This window comes from Pseudophryne corroboree, chromosome 3, assembly GCF_028390025.1.
Source record: "Pseudophryne corroboree isolate aPseCor3 chromosome 3, aPseCor3.hap2, whole genome shotgun sequence".
NCBI classification, from domain to species: domain Eukaryota; kingdom Metazoa; phylum Chordata; class Amphibia; order Anura; family Myobatrachidae; genus Pseudophryne; species Pseudophryne corroboree.
In genome coordinates, this window is record NC_086446.1 from 492,945,806 (window position 1) to 492,962,542 (window position 16,737).

Consider the following 16,737-nt stretch of genomic DNA (forward strand, 5'->3'; position numbering starts at 1 on the left):
ACACATACAAACATACCCTCGTTATATGAAAAACAAATGTCGCATGTGTATTGTGTGTATTTTTAATCTCAAAACAACAGATTATAAGTGGCATGCATTAAGTCTGGATAAGTGATCGAAAACTTGCAGTGCTAATTTCTTGCAAGCCCACATCATCCATTTAGTATTTCACTTTATCATTGTGTGTAACGTCCTAATGCACAGGTTCACAAACTCGGCCCTCAGGACCACACACAGTGTATGTTTTTCTCGTAACCCAGTAGAAGAACAGGTGTATGAATTACTCACAGACATATGTTAAAAGGTTCACAGGTGGAGCTAATTATGTCACTTGTGATTCTGTGAGTAGACCTGCAAAACATGCACTGTGTGGGTTCCTGAGGGCCGAGTTTGAGAACCTGTGTTCCCAAAAAACACTCCTCAACATATAATATGTTAGCCTTGAGGAATACATGTGTCCCTATGTGTGATGCACCATCATATTTAAGACTCACAAACTTACTGTAATCAGGAATAATTTATTTCCTAATGTTTGATGCTGTAAACTTGATGATGTGTAAGTAAATACACAGTTTGCCACACATATACATTATTATACACAGTTTTTGTTTTTTGTTGTGAAAGTACATATTTGTTTGTTTCAGCATCATGTGTAAAAACATGCTTAATAATTTTTTACACACACAAACATGTCCCAACAAAACTGACATTCATTTGGACAATGTTTTTCAAACAAAACAAAGGCAACATATTACAAGCTTTTTACGCAACTCAATTGTGTTCTTGTAATGTTGTATAGATAAGATAGCTAAGATATGTATCACTAACATTGTAATTTGGATTGTCTGCAGGCAAATAGAATGACTGGAATCTAGAAAGAGTAATGATTAGAAAAAAATCAAGTGGTCAGTTTACTTCCTGCTAAAGACATTCTGCCTGGCTGGCAATTATTGTATCTGCAAGCAAAGAGAATGATTGGAATCTAGAAAGAGTAATGATTAGAAAAAAATCAAGTGGTCAGTTTACTTCCTGCTAACATGTATGTGTGGCTCCATCAACATTTCCCTCCTCCAATACCAAAAAAAAATGTTAATGAATAAATGTGCGTACTATATTTATGTGTTTTTTTGGCCCACTTATAATTAATGATGTTGAAAAAAGGGTCAAGGAGCTAAGTGTTATATTTTTTTAGCAACAAAAACACTTGCTAACTATTTTGAGTTACTTATCACAAATGTTTAACTTGTTTTTTTCACGTTTTTTTGGGTGGCTGCTTGTCCTGCCCTTTGCCTTTAGCACTGTCATGTTGTCGTGCTCTGGTGGACCATCTTGGTGGTGATGAGACTGGCGTGATATTTGGAGTAGTCGTACCAGAACTGCTGCTTGTTTGCTGTTGGTGCATGCATCTGAGTGTTTCATTCAGGTTAGTGAGGGTGGCATTGAGTTCACGTGTAGCAGCATTTTGATTGTCTACTATTCGGAATAAACTTTCAATTATCTTTTGATTGTTTTGAAAAATGCTCATATAACTTTGCTGTTGTCTGTGCTGTTCTTCCATTATACGCTGTAAGTTGCCCATGACCTGTGTAATGTCTGTACGCATGAGTTCCATGGTATTGCCTATTCTGGTTGTTTGTTCATTTTGTCTACTCAGATTTCTTGATATTCTTCTGAGGTGAGATGGTAGGCTTGCAAACATTTGTGTCTGCTTACGCAAGCAATCTTCATTAGTGGCCTGCTGTCTAGCCCAAATAGTCCAAACACCTGATCAGGGCCTTGTGTTCCTGGTGTTGTTGGGCTGTGTTGTTGTGGTGGTGGTGTGCTTTGCTGTGGTGGTGTACTCACAGGTGCTGGGGGGCTCATTCCTTGCATTAATGGCTGCATTTCTAAGATGTTTGTCTCCTCCATGTCACTGTGTTGGTGTTGTTGCGGAGGGATGCTGTTCCTAGGACTCGAAGCTGAAATGTTAAACAAATCTCCGTTAGCTATCCATATGTTTGTGAAATGTTAAAAAATCACTACACATGGAACACATGTCATTCACTGTTGCTTTCAACTATTCTGGCTAGCAACATCATCACTCATAGCTTAAATACATACATATGCCTGTTTGAGGCAAATGTGTCTGGTTACTTAATTGTGAAAGCAAACACTTTAGTTTTATTGTAGCTCACACATACTCCACCATAATAACACATTGGAATACATAATGTGTTACCTTATAGCTTTGTTCAAACAAACATAGTAATGTTTTTATATGTATTTTGCAATGTTACCTCAAGCACACATGTGAATTTTGGAAAAACAACCTTACTTTTTGCAAACAAACCAACATGATTTTTTGTTGCAGCATCTTATACCCAATGTCATACTGTTTGGCTCAAGTGGACATACATATCTTTACTGGATGTTGACAAGGCCATTTAGTTTGGATTCCATTTCAGCTTTTACTTACTGCGGTAAGTATTTTAGTTTTGGATGTGTTTTGACTTAATGCGGTTATGACTGATTTTGATTATGTTCTGACATTTTACACATTTTTTTCAGTTTGATACTCACAATCAAGATGAGGGGAGTGTGGATGACGTCTTGGAGGTGTGTCCAAAATTTGGAGTGGGGGTACAGAACATACGGACGATAATCTTCGTGGCGGGGTAGCCTGCTGTGTTTGTGTCGGGACATACGACCTTGCTTTCTTTTCGGCCACAGGTTTTTTGTGGTGATGTCTTACAGAAGTGCCACTTCTGCTGCTCCATACTTCTTTTGATGGACCTTTTAATGAAAGTGCAATTTTGTTATGCCCATTCCTTTACAAGCATACCCTATACTACAATGGACACTTTACCTGCTTCCGCAGCGTCATCATCATCAGATGTGATAGGAGTTACTGGCCGACGAGTAGTACTGCTTTTTTCAGACACTGTATAAAATGAATTATATAAAAAAATCATGCTATTGTGTATACATCCATCCATTATGCTTATAAACATTTATTCTTTTAGAAATGCTTAGTTTTTATTTAAAACAAACATAAGGATCAGAAATAAAAAAAATAAAAAAAACAATGACCAAAACACATATGCACTATGGCAACATCAACACAGAAAAACATGTACAGGACACTGACATAGGCCACAAGCTCAAGAAAAGGTTTAAAAAAAATACACACACAACTTCATTTTGTATTGGAAGGAAAAATATTACAGATGCAATATATAATTTGCTCTGTGATGTGGCACTCCAAAGACACATTACCACTATATGAGCAAAAACAAAATGCAGCAATTTATAAAAAAAATTATACTGCAGTGAGGAGTCACGGTACAAATACAAGCAAAAAAAATATATTGTTTTTTAAATTAAATAATTAACATTATCTAAAGATGAAATTAAACATGTAAGTGGTTTCCAAACCACTTTCCAGTACTCCAGCCTCTAACATGACAACCACTTTTTTTTTTAAATTCCACATGGATCACTTAAATAAAAAACATAGTCACAATTTAAAAAAAAAAACGGCCAAAAGGAAAACATTATTGCAGAACAATTCAGAGACACACCAAGTCCAAACTACACATGCAAAATATCTGTCTGAAAAACACATGACATACAATAAAGTAAGATGTTACATTGGCTTTTATATAAAACATTAACCAAAACAATGTATTTGGTGACACACACTTGAAGATGGGAGTAATATGCAACGTTACATGACACACATTACAAAAAAAAAAAAAAAAAAAAAAAGAATGTAAATGCAAACACACATGTTCACCATTCTTCCTGGGCCTATCTGAATCCCGGACATGGGTTGCAGAGACAACTTCTGGAGGTATTACACTCCGCATGGGCTCCTCATACTCCAGATAACTTGCAATTTAGGGCTGCCCACCACCGGTTTTCCGAGCCGACTTGGCCTCCTTGGCCATTTTGGACTTGACACTGTTACGTTCCTGATGCTCAGAACTAGAGAGATGTTGCGTAGTAAGTCCAGAGCACCAGGACATGACGCTGAAATAAGGGATGGTACGGGAATAGCCCCTAGCACCCTACCTCCATAGTTTTACCCGTGTGGTCAGTTCACGCCTGAGTGACTATGGTTTCTTGGGCCCACGGCAGCCGCGTTTGAAGGGCGGATTAGGTATGCCCAACTCCGATGCCCCCAGGTTCTTATAGTGAGACAAGGCGTGAGCCGAGACAGGATAATAATAAGGGGACCTCTAACTAAAGCAAACAGAAAGCTAGGGGCTACTAACTGCCCTAAAACTAAATAATATATGTGCAGCACGCCGCCAAAGGAAAAGAACAACAAAAGACACCACTGTCCACACCCCCACACGGCACCGCCGTGTACCGGGGAGGACAGTGAAAAGCGGAAAACTCCGCAAAAACCACCAATACAAAATTAACACAAGGACTTAAGCGGCCTAGGCCGCAACCCGCGGCAGAAGCCGCTACTCACGAAACCGGGAGAGAACCCCAACAAGCGAGAACCCCCAGATGACTGCAACAGGTTCACTTGGACAGGAAGGAGTCCCAGGACCGGCTTCAGAACTCCAGGACTCAGGGGCGCAGGGAGCAGGATCAACCAGATACAGCTGACCAGGAACAGACGTTGTAAGGCAGGAACAGCATACAGGAAGCTATCACCGGCGAGGCTGTAGTGTGCTGGCTCCCATAAAAAGGCCCTGCTGGCCAATGACAGGAGGGCCAGCAAGACCAGCCCCCAGACCCTAATTACTAGTTGCCGTGCAGCTGCTCTGCTGCACGAGCAACTAATCAATCTTTATCTGGCAACGGGGAACGCGGTCCGCCAATGGCGTCCCCGTTGCTATGGACCCAGCGGCTGTGGATGCCCGGTGTCCTTGCGTTGCCAGGGACCCGGCGGCTACAGTACGCACGGCGTCCTGGCATTGCTAGGTGCCGGGCGGGCAGGGAGAGAGGTGCGGCGGCCGTGAGCGTCGCTCGGAAGCAGACCGAGCGGCGCCGCGGACCGCGGCACCTAACAGTACCCCCCCCCTTGAGGAGGGGTTAAAGAACCCCTAAAGCCGGGTTTCTGAGGAAATTCCTGAAATAATAATCTCTTAAGTTTAGGGGCATGTAAATTGTTATCCAGGACCCAAGACCTTTCTTCCGGGCCATAGCCTTTCCAGTGAACCAAAAAATAAAGCCGGTCCCGAGAAACTTTGGAATCTAAAACTTTCTCCACCAAGAACTCTTGTTGCCCCTGAACATCCACCGGAGGTCTACCCTGGGAAGTCTTCCGAGGGAATCTCCTGGAAGAAATATACTGCTTCAGAAGGGAACAGTGAAAAGTATTGCCAATTTTGAGTGATTTAGGCAAGCGTAGCCGGAAAGCAACTGGGTTGACCTTCTTAACGATAAGGAACGGTCCAATAAATTTGGGTCCCAATCTAGCCGAGGGTTGTTGGAGCTTGATGTTGCGGGTTGACAACCACACCTTATCTCCCACCTTAAAAGTGTATGGGCGTCGGAACCTATCAGAATTTTTTTCTCTCGGAATGCAGCCTTCTAAAGGGCAAGGTGCACCTTTTTCCAAATCATTCTGAGACGGGAAGTTAAGGTCAACGAGGAGACTGGAGAATGAGGGTAAAAAGAATTGGCTCTAGGATGAAAGCCCAAGACCGAAAAGAATGGGGACTCCTTGGTGGAAGAATGACAAGAGTTATTATAGGCAAATTCGGCCAAAGGAAGAAATTCAGACCAATCATTCTGAAGTTTGGCCGAATATAGCCGTAAATACTGTTTTAACGACTTATTAACACGTTCAGTTTGTCCGTTAGACTGTGGATGGTACCCAGATGTTAAAGAGAGTTTCATATTTAATGAGGCACAAAAACGTTTCCAGAAACGGGCGATGAATTGCGGTCCCCGATCAGAGACAATATCCCTGGGTAAACCATGGAGCCTGAACACATGGCGGAGAAACAAAACTGCCAACCCTTGAGCAGAGGGTAATCGGGGGAGAGCAATGAAGTGGGCCATCTTACTAAAACGGTCTACTACCACCCAAATGACTCGAAACCCAGCTGAAAGAGGAAGGTCCACCACGAAATCCATGGATATATGTGACCATGGCCTGAGAGGAACGGCTAGAGGCATGAGTTGCCCGACCTGCAACGATCGAGATACCTTGTACTGAGCACAAACCTGACAGGAACGGACAAATTCCCTTACATCTTTAGAAAGATTAGGCCACCACACTGAGCGAGAGATTAACTCCAAGGTCTTAGTGATACCCGGATGACCAGAAATCTTATTATCATGAAACTCAGCTAGAACAGTGCCCCTCAGAAATTCAGGGACGAAGAGACGATCTGCAGGAGTGACTTTGGGAGCCTGCTGCTGAAGCTGGACTAGCTGTGTAAATAAATCCTGTGTGAGGCCAGCCCGGATGACAGACGATGGGACTATGGGGGTAGTAGCCGGGTGGTTATTGTGAACCGGAAGAAAACAACGTGACAGGGCATCGGCTTTTGTATTCTTGGAACCGGGCCTGAAGGTGATTATAAACTTGAAACGAGTAAAAACAGCGCCCAACGTGCCTGTCGAGCATTAAGCCGTTTAGCTGACTCAATATACTGCAGGTTCTTGTGGTCAGTAAACACCGTAATGGTATGCCTTGCTCCTTCCAACCAGTGCCTCCACTCCTCGAAAGCCCATTTAACTGCCAACAATTCTCGATTACCAACATCATAGTTGGATTCTGCGGAGGAGAATTTTCTGGACATGAAGGCACATGGGTGTAATTCCCGAGACTCGGGGTCTTCCTGAGAAAGGATAGCCCCCACTCCAACCTCTGAGGCATCTACCTCGACAATAAAGGGGAGATCCGGGTTAGGGTGTCTGAGTACTGGAGCTGAGACAAAGGCCTGCTTTAAGGCCAGGAAGGCAGACTTGGCTTCAGGTGACCAATTGGAAGGGTCCGCTCCTTTTTTAGTCGATGCCACAATAGGAGCAACCAAATCTGAGAAGGTATGAATAAAACGCCTATAGTAATTTGCAAACCCTAAAAAGCGCTGAATTGCTTTTAAGTTTGTGGGTTGTGCCCAATTTAGGATGGCCTGGAGTTTTTTTGGTTCCATGAAAAACCCCTTAGGAGAAATAATATACCCCAGGAAGGATACTTCTGTGATGTGGAAATCACATTTCTCCAGTTTGGCGTACAAATGATTTTCCCGTAACTTCTGAAGGACCAGTCGCACATGAGTAATATGTTGTTCCAAACACTCAGAGTAAATCAAAATGTCGTCTAAATAAACGACTACGAACTTTCCTAGAAAGTCGCGAAGGACGTCGTTAATGAGATCTTGAAATACAGCAGGAGCATTAGACAGCCCAAACGGCATCACCAGGTATTCATAATGTCCCGACTGTGTGCTGAAAGCCGTCTTCCACTCATCCCCAGATTTTATTCGGATAAGATTGTAAGCCCCTCTAAGATCGATCTTGGAAAAGATAACGGCAGTCCGGAGCTGATCAAATAGTACTGAAATCAGTGGCAAGGGGTAGGTGTTTTTAACAGAAATTTTATTCAGAGCCCGATAATCAATACATGGTCTGAGCGACCCATCTTTTTTCTCAACAAAAAAGAACCCTGCACTCAAGGGAGATTTCGAGGGCCTAATGAAGCCTTTTTTCAGGCTCTCCTGTACATAATCATTCATTGCCGTAGTTTCCGGCCCAGACAGGGCATATAGTCTCCCTTTAGGCAAAGAGGAACCGGGAACTAAGTCAATAGCGCAGTCATAGGACCGATGAGGGGGCAGAATATCCGCATTACCCTTGGAGAAAACATCGTCAAAGTCCTGATATTCCAAAGGAATAAGTTCTGGGGTGACTGCCGCAACCCGGACTGGACGGGAAATACATTCCTTAACACAAAAGGTGGGATTATGAAAGGCAAGCCAGGGGTGACCCAACACTACGGGGACAGCCGGACAATGGGTAAGGTAAAATTCGATTTTCTCCGAATGTAGGGCCCCCACTGTCAGTTGTACTGGAGGTGTGCGGTGAGTGATTACCCCATTAGAAAGCGGACCACCATCCAAACCGTGCATGGTGATACGTTTATCCAAAGGTATCTGTGGAACGCCCAAAGCCTGAGCCCAACCAAGATCCATGAAATTTCCCGCAGCTCCACTGTCGACAAAGGCCGACACCAACGAACTGAGACTACCAAAGGAAATTTTTACAGAAACTAATAAGGAATCATTAGAGGAGATCAGTTGCAGACCCAAGTGAACCCCCTCACATTTCACTTGGTCAGAGCGTTTCCCTGCTTATTCGGGCAATTACGCGCGATATGTCCCTTGCCACCACAATACAAGCAAAGACCAGAATTTAGCCTTCTGGTTCTTTCCTCTGGGGACAGCCGGGAGAGACCCATTTGCATGGGCTCCTCGACGTCCTCAGGGAAAGTATACACACATGGACTAGGCCTGAAACTAGCTCCTCTTTCAGCCCTCCGCTCCCGGAGACGACGATCAATTTTAATAGCAAGCTCCATGAGTTTGTCTAAAGTCTCTGGAGCGGGGTACTGAAGGAGACTGTCTTTAATAACTTCACACAAACCGAGGCGAAACTGACTGCGCAGGGCCTGGTCATTCCAGCCACAGTCGTTCGACCAACGGCGAAACTTGGTACAATACGCCTCTGCTGGATTTTTCCCTTGTTTAAGTGCACACAGGGTGGCTCTCAGCCGACGCTTCCCTATCAGGGTCATCGTACAAAAGGCCTAGGGACTTAAAAAAAGTATCTACAGAAAGCAAGGCAACATCATCGGCTTTTAGACCAAAAGCCCAGGTTTGCGGATCGCCTTGTAGTAATGACATCACAATCCCGACCCGTTGAGACTCAGTACCAGAGGATCGGGGCCTTAAACGAAAATAAAGCTTACAAGCTTCCTTGAAATTAAAAAAATCCTTTCGGTTACCTGAAAAACGGTCAGGAAGGTGCATCTTTGGTTCTGGAATCATACTTGGGGAGGCTCGCAAAAGATCTTCCTGCGATCTCACCCGAAGAGTAAGATCCTGAACCATCTGAGTTAGTTCCTGAATCTGGTTGGCCAAAAGCTGGCTGGGATTCAGTCCTAATACTGCTGGATTCATGAGGCCGAATTTTAAGGCCCACCATAAACAAATAACTCTTTATATTTTTTCTTTTTTTTTTTTTGGGCCGGTGATAATGTTACGTTCCTGATGCTCAGAACTAGAGAGATGTTGCGTAGTAAGTCCAGAGCACAAGGACGTGACGCTGAAATAAGGGATGGTACGGGAATAGCCCCTAGCACCCTACCTCCATTGTTTTACCCGTGTGGTCAGTTCACACCTGAGTGACTATGGTTTCTTGGGCCCACGGCAGCCGCGTTTGAAGGGCGGATTAGGTCTGCCCAACTCCGATGCCCCCAGGTCTTAGAGTGAGACAAGGCGTGAGCCGAGACAGGATAATAACAAGGGGACCTCTAACTAAAGCAAACAGAAAGCTAGGGGCTACTAACTGCCCTAAAACTAAATATATGTGCGGCACGCCACCAAAGGAAAATAACAACAAAAGACACCACTGTCCACACCCCCACACGGCACCGCCGTGTACCGGGGAGGACAGTGAAAAGCGGAAACCTCCGCAAAAACCACCAATACAAAATTAACACAAGGACTTAAGCGGCCTAGGCCGCAACCCGCGGCAGAAGCCGCTACTCACGAAACCGGGAGAGAACCCCAACAAGCGAGAACCCCCAGATGACTGCAACAGGTTCACTTGGACAGGAAGGATTCCCAGGACCGGCTTCAGAACTCCAGGACTCAGGGGCGCAGGGAGCAGGATCGACCAGATACAGCTGATCAGGAACAGACGTTGCAAGGCAGGAACAGCATACAGGAAGCTATCACCGGCGAGGCTGTAGTGTGCTGGCTCCCATAAAAAGGCCCTGCTGGCCAATGACAGGAGGGCCAGCAAGACCAGCCCCCAGACCCTAATTACTAGTTGCCGTGCAGCTGCCCTGCTGCACGAGCAACTAATCGATCTTTATCTGGCAACGGGGAACGCGGTCCGCCAATGGCGTCCCCGTTGCTATGGACCCAGCGGCTGTGGACGCCCGGCGTCCTAGCGTTGCCAGGGACCCGGCGGCTACAGTACGCACGGCGTCCTGGCGTTGCTAGGCGCCGGGCAAGCAGGGAGAGAGGTGCGGCGGCCGTGAGCGTCGCTCGGAAGCAGACCGAGCGGCGCCGTGGACCGCGGCACCTAACAGACACATCGCTTTATGTCATAGTACCGTTTGCGGCACGTGTCCTCCGTCCGCTTGACCACCCCCTCACTATTGACAGCAGCAACTACTTTCGCCCACAACACCGTCTTCCTCCGTGTTGGCACCTTGGCGGACTCAGGGCCAAATAGCTGCCTCTGATACTTCATCAGCTCACGCACCAATGCCACATTTTCTGCAAAACTAAACTTAACATTCCGCCCAGTCTTAGTAGTGCTGCGTGGCTGCGGAGCACTCTGACTGTCACTATCACTTGAGGCTGCTGCAGCAACCTCACCCACCTCCTCCACCTCACTAACCTCACTAACACTCACCTCCTCCACCTGACCAACCTCCTCCCCCTCACACACCCTCCACCTCTGAGACACACATAATTGTGTGTCTAAACAGTTAACACAGGAAAAAAAAAAGACAAACAACACACTCCTCCACTACCACTACACAACTCTCACACCCACACACACACACACACACAAACACTGACAAGGGACTATAAAGAAAAATAACTTGGACTAAAACCACAAAATACAAGACAACAAGAATGACAAGATGACTTTCAAACACAATACCACACTCAGAAATCGCTACCACCACTCCTCTTCAAACCACAAATTCACCTACCTCCACAGCACAACCTCCCTCCTCCTCACCACTAACTAAACCCACGAGGTGCGGACGGTTTGGGGCGTATTTATATGGTTGCGCACAGACACTCCTACCATCTGAAACACAACCAATCACGAACGGGGATGAAAATCGAAACTGAAAGTGAAAATGCGGCCGCTGGAAAAAAAAAACCTGCCGCGTTTAACTTAGGAAAAAACCCAACAAATACAACAAAAACACGTACGCAAACGACAACGACGGCCGTAAATGTGCCAAAAAAAAAACGACTGGCATCGACATCGGAAAACACGAAAACCATAAAGTCGACTGCTTCGTAACTTTGCGTATATGGATTCAAAAAGTTGCATGAAAATGCACCCGATACAAAACGAGTTTAAACACTACACAAACTGACTCAAACATGAATATTAGTAAATATTGCCCCATGTGTTAAACAACAATGGCGGCGGAGGCCACAGCAGCAGAAACTCCACGCGCCCAGACGCGCACAGCGGCCACAGGGATGGAAGCGGCGGCCGGCGCACACAGAGTACGCACATCCAGCAGAAGACCACAGGCGCGGCAGTGACGGCCGCGACGGGACTGAGAGCGCATCACTGCTGTAAGTGCATACACTGAGAAGGCCGCTGAAACCAGCGCTGCAGGCAATAACCATAAACATAGCTATGACCCGGCTCTGGCTCGCTGCGCCAATCTCAGGAGGCACCTAACAGGTAGGAAACGGCGTCTAGTTACCCGGATCGTGACAGCATCCCCCCTTTAGGAGTGGCCCCAGGACACTTCTTAGGTTTTCGTGGAAATCTGGAATGGAATTTCTGGATCAGTTAAGGAGCATGGACATCAGATGCATTTGTCCAGGAACGTTCCTCAGGACCATAGCCCTTCCAATCTATCAGATACTGGAGACGTCCATATCTTACACGAGAATCCAGGATCTTGGCGACCTCATACTCAACACCACGTTGAGTCTGAACTTTGGGAGCAGAGGGAAGCGCTGAATGAAACGATTCAGAATCACAGGTTTGAGGAGAGAAACATGGAACGTCTTAGGAACTTTCAAAAACGGAGGTAGCTGAAGTTTGTAAGCCACTGGGTTGACAACTTGCTCAATCAGGAAAGGTCCGATATAGCGGGGGGCGAATTTCATACTCGGAACCCTCAGTCGTAGATTCTTCATAGACAGTCAAACGCGGTCACCAACTTTAAGGGCAGGAATTGCCCTACACTTTTTATCCGCAAATCTCTTGCACCTGGAGGATGCTTTCAAAAGAGCTGCACGAACATTCTTTCAGTTATTTGCAAACTGTCGAATCATGATATCAGCTGCAGGCACCGATGTTGCTGGAAGCGGCTGGAACTCAGGAACTTTTGGGTGAAACCCATAATTGGTGAAGAATGGCATGGAGGAAGATGAAGAATGGTACTGGTTGTTGTGGCAGAATTCAGCCCATGGGAGAAGTCGAACCCAATCATCCTGGGAAGAGGATACATAGAAACGGAGGAAGGCCTCCAAGTCCTGATTCATCCTCTCAGTTTGCCCATTTTTTATTTGAGGGTGATAGGCTGTAGAGAATTTCAGCTTGACTTGTAGCGCTTGACAAATACTTTGCCAGAACTTGGCCACAAACTGAACACCTCTATCGGAAATTATCTCCACAGGGAGACTGTGTAATCTAAAGATCTCTTGAATGAAGACTTGTGCCAAATTGGAAGCTGACGGAAGACCGGTGACAGGAATGAAATGAGCCATCTTGGTGAACCGGTCAACTACCACCCAGATAGTGTTGATTTTGTTACATACAGGGAGATCTGTGACGAAATCCATCAAGAGATGAGTCCACGGACGATGAGGAACAGACAAAGGAACCAGTTGCCCAGTGGGTGACTGGCGGGGTACTTTGTGTTGGGCACATTTTGGGCAGGAGGCCACAAATTCAGTAATGTCCTTTTTTAGGGTCGGCCACCAGTATGATCTGGAAACAAGGTCTTGCATATGCCCGCGTGTCCGGCAAAGTGAGAGGAATGTGCCCAATGCAAGAGCTTCCTTCTGAGAGCCGGCTTCACAAAACTTTTCCCGGCGGGGGCATAGAGTCCATCCTCACTGCGGAGAATGCCACTGGATCAATGATAAAATGCGTGTCAGTAGACTCAGACTCATTTTCTTGCTCCCAGGAGCGGGAAAGGGCATCAGCCTTGCGATTCTGTGATCCTGGACAAAACTGTAGTTTGAAGTCAAATCTGGAAAAAAAAAGTGCCCATCTGGCTTGGCGATGGTTAAGACATTGAGCGCCTTTTAGATACAGGAGATTCTTCTGATCCGTCATAATGGTGATGGTATGAGAAGCTCCTTCTAATAAGTACCTCCACTCTTCCAAAGTGATAAAGCTAAATATTTATCTTATATAAAACCCTTTATGAGGTCTAAGAACACTGTACGCTATTTACGTATGGAGTACCGTAAGGGTACGCTCGTTGCGTAACGATCGCTTAGCCGTGGTCGAGACGCTCAAGCATCACGTTCGCTCACGGCCAAGAGATCACAGGCAGGCACGCTATTGGCTGCCGACTAACGTAATGATTCGCTATAGCGTAGCGGACGCTCGGGACCACGAGGAGATCACCAGCGGCGCCGACGCTCACAATGTTAAACCTTTATATCTAAACCATAAACAATGTAATATGCTGTAAAACCTTAGTGTAGAGATAGGGTGTAGATGCAACACAGTGTAACCTTATTAACTTAAAAGCTGTTTGAGCTTCACCGACGCTCTGAAAATACTTAACACTATAAGAAATACACAGATACCGTGCTTAGGGTCCAACGCCTAATATATATATATTATGAATGTTATACTTGCAAAAGAATTAATACAATACAAGTCATACACTACAATATAACATAGACTACCTAACCAGATAACTACACATGAAATACAATACAATACTATTACGTTTAAGAGAATACGAGAGAAAGAGGAGAAGAGAGAGAGAGAGAGATATGGCCCATAACAACAAGAAAGACAATATGATTGCGGAGAAAACTTACGCACAAGGGGAACGATCGCATGCGCCTCTGGACATCCAGCTCCCGATTTTCAGCAATGAGAACCGTTGAAGAGAAGAGCTGGATGTGATCGGCTTGTCTATTTATGCCCCACACACAATACAATTCAATGGTCCCTACAATCTCATTGTTCATTGGACACAGGAATTCCTCCTCGCATTATAACAAAAGGTCATAGGTTGATTCATACAGGTGGGCTGTGACGATTTCCAACTGCTCAGGTGGGTGGGGAACTGGGTTTCCCGCCGCATGGATAAGTAAGTGCAAATAATAGTAAATGGACATAAACTTCTTATGTCCATAACTATTCGCACGAGCGATTAATCCGCTTCAAACCAACACCGGAATATTGCTAATTAAATACTCTTCCGATGGATACTAAACACCACTGTATTACTCCTGTCTGACCCTTTGTATCAAACAAAGAGGGATTTCTCTGTCCATGAACATGCTACATTAACCAAACTTTCAGAATCTATCAAAGGGATCATAATCTACAAAATACATTATATAGTGAAAATATGTAACGATTGAGTCGCACGCTACGAACACATGAACTCTACCGTAAATGCACACACTGCGCGCCCGCGGGTGCCCGCAACAGCGAGTATGCGCACGCACGGGAGAGCGCACGCATGCGCAGCGCGGACCTGTATGAGGTGCAATTATGGCAGTGTGCATCGTGATATTTTTCTGACTTTGACAGTCCACCCTTTGGCAGTCAACAATAACTGCCACTTCCTAAAACATTTCAAAAAGAAAAAAATATATGTCATGGGTTAATACATTTACATGGTTGGGTAGGGGAGGAGAGGAGAAGGTAGGAAAAGGGTATGACCTACTGAGATAGCAGAAGCATGTGTGTATGAATCCGTGTTTGGGGGTCATGTATCATCGTGCCGTACGTGTTTTAAATCAAGCTTCGAGGCATTGCGAAGTATACATTTGAATTCCTTCTTATCCCGTGGTACGGGTCTGTGGATGGGCTGTCAAACTTTACCGAGCTCTTTTCGGCTGTGGTTGTAACAAAATGGGGAGCACATTTTAGTTGATGATACATGAATGGGGGAATATGTGATTGCTGATATCTGTGCCTGTATTCCCTATCGACTATGTGTGTAATTACCTGAAGGTTGTAGAGATGAAGAAAAGACATAATTACGGTAAATGCAGTGGTATTCTATGTCAGGTAAATGAACATTTGTCGGTTGAAGTCTTGTTCGGTGTCTGTTGAATGCAGTCTTCTTTGTGCTTTTGCCAAAAGGCGTGTGGGCAAAAAGCTTTGTCAATGTCCATAGATTTACAAAAGTGTTGGGCTAGCGTAATTTTAAAATTTCTAGGGAAACTGGGGATCTATGGCAAAGTTCATCAAATATCTGTGTATAAGGTTGTCAAAACTTCTTCTTTAATCCATCAGTTGTCTGTATACAGGATCATCAAATTCCTCGTCCAAGTGGGTCTTTTTACCTTGGAGAAAACGGAAAAACAGGTGAAAGAAACGGACCGTAGAAATCGCATTTTCATCACATCATTGTTTCTACATTTGGGTCATAAATCAAATCCATTGGAATTACAATTTCCTCACTCCTTAAACTCATCACCCTGGTACTTCGTTTACACTTCGTTAAAGCCTGACCGCATCTAATTATCAAGCCAATCGTTATGATAACACCTAAGATACATAGGAGAAACTTCCCAACATCCATTATGACTCCTTGAGCCCATTCTCCTAAACCAGTGAACCAATTTCGCGGGTTCAACCATGACACCCAACCAGTCAGCTCATTACCTACAGCAGCAAGAGTGAGATTGTGTCTCCTGCGAAATTCCCACTTCAGTTGGAGAATATCGTCCATCTTTTGGTCTATGACCTCGACCGGGTCCTCGGTACTATTTGTAATATATGTGCAACATTTCACGCCGTACTGCGTTGCCAGTGTGACACAATATCCACCTGTCACTGCCGTGAGATAATTGAGAATCATTCTATGCTGAACCAGTTCTGTTTTATAAGCTTGAAGTTCTCTTCCAGTATACCTAAACGTGTCATCATACATTTCTGTGATATTGTCTAACAAATTTGCGAGCGCAGATATGTATTTATAATTCAACACTCCTCTGGCGGTGCGAGTGATGTCTAACGCGATTAGAAACTGAATCCCGGTGGATTCATGGATCATGTCAGAGGCCGGATGCTCTGTTCTTTCTATCAGGTGCCGTTTAACTACGTGCTCGTAATGGGTGTGAGTATAAGGAGCTTGGGCAACACGGTGTATATCTTTCATTTTGGCATGTGATACAGTCATTACTTCAGGCAGTACCTTTCCAATATAACACAATCCTTCAGAGTTTGGGGCAAGCCACTTATACGCCTTCCTCCCGCATATGAAATATGCATCATCGGGGAGAACATATGGGACGGAGTAGGACATAACCATATTACACATCTTCCATGTGAAATCTCCTAACCCTAATTCTCCCATCTGTCTAGTACACGTATCAGCTTGTACGATATGTGCACAGTATCCTGGTGATACCTCTCCAACTCTCGTAATCCTATTTCCTAGGGTATACCTATATCGGAAAGATTTTCCTCTACTGGCTATGTGGCGTATAAGCTCTGTATCTGTCGGCATTCTATCTGCTCTATATGAAAAGGTCATGGTTTGGTTACTCCATGACACTTCCCAATTTCCCGGCTTTCGGGGATTGGAAATGTTAAAACATATGAGGGATCTATCCACATGATATTGGTGGAGCT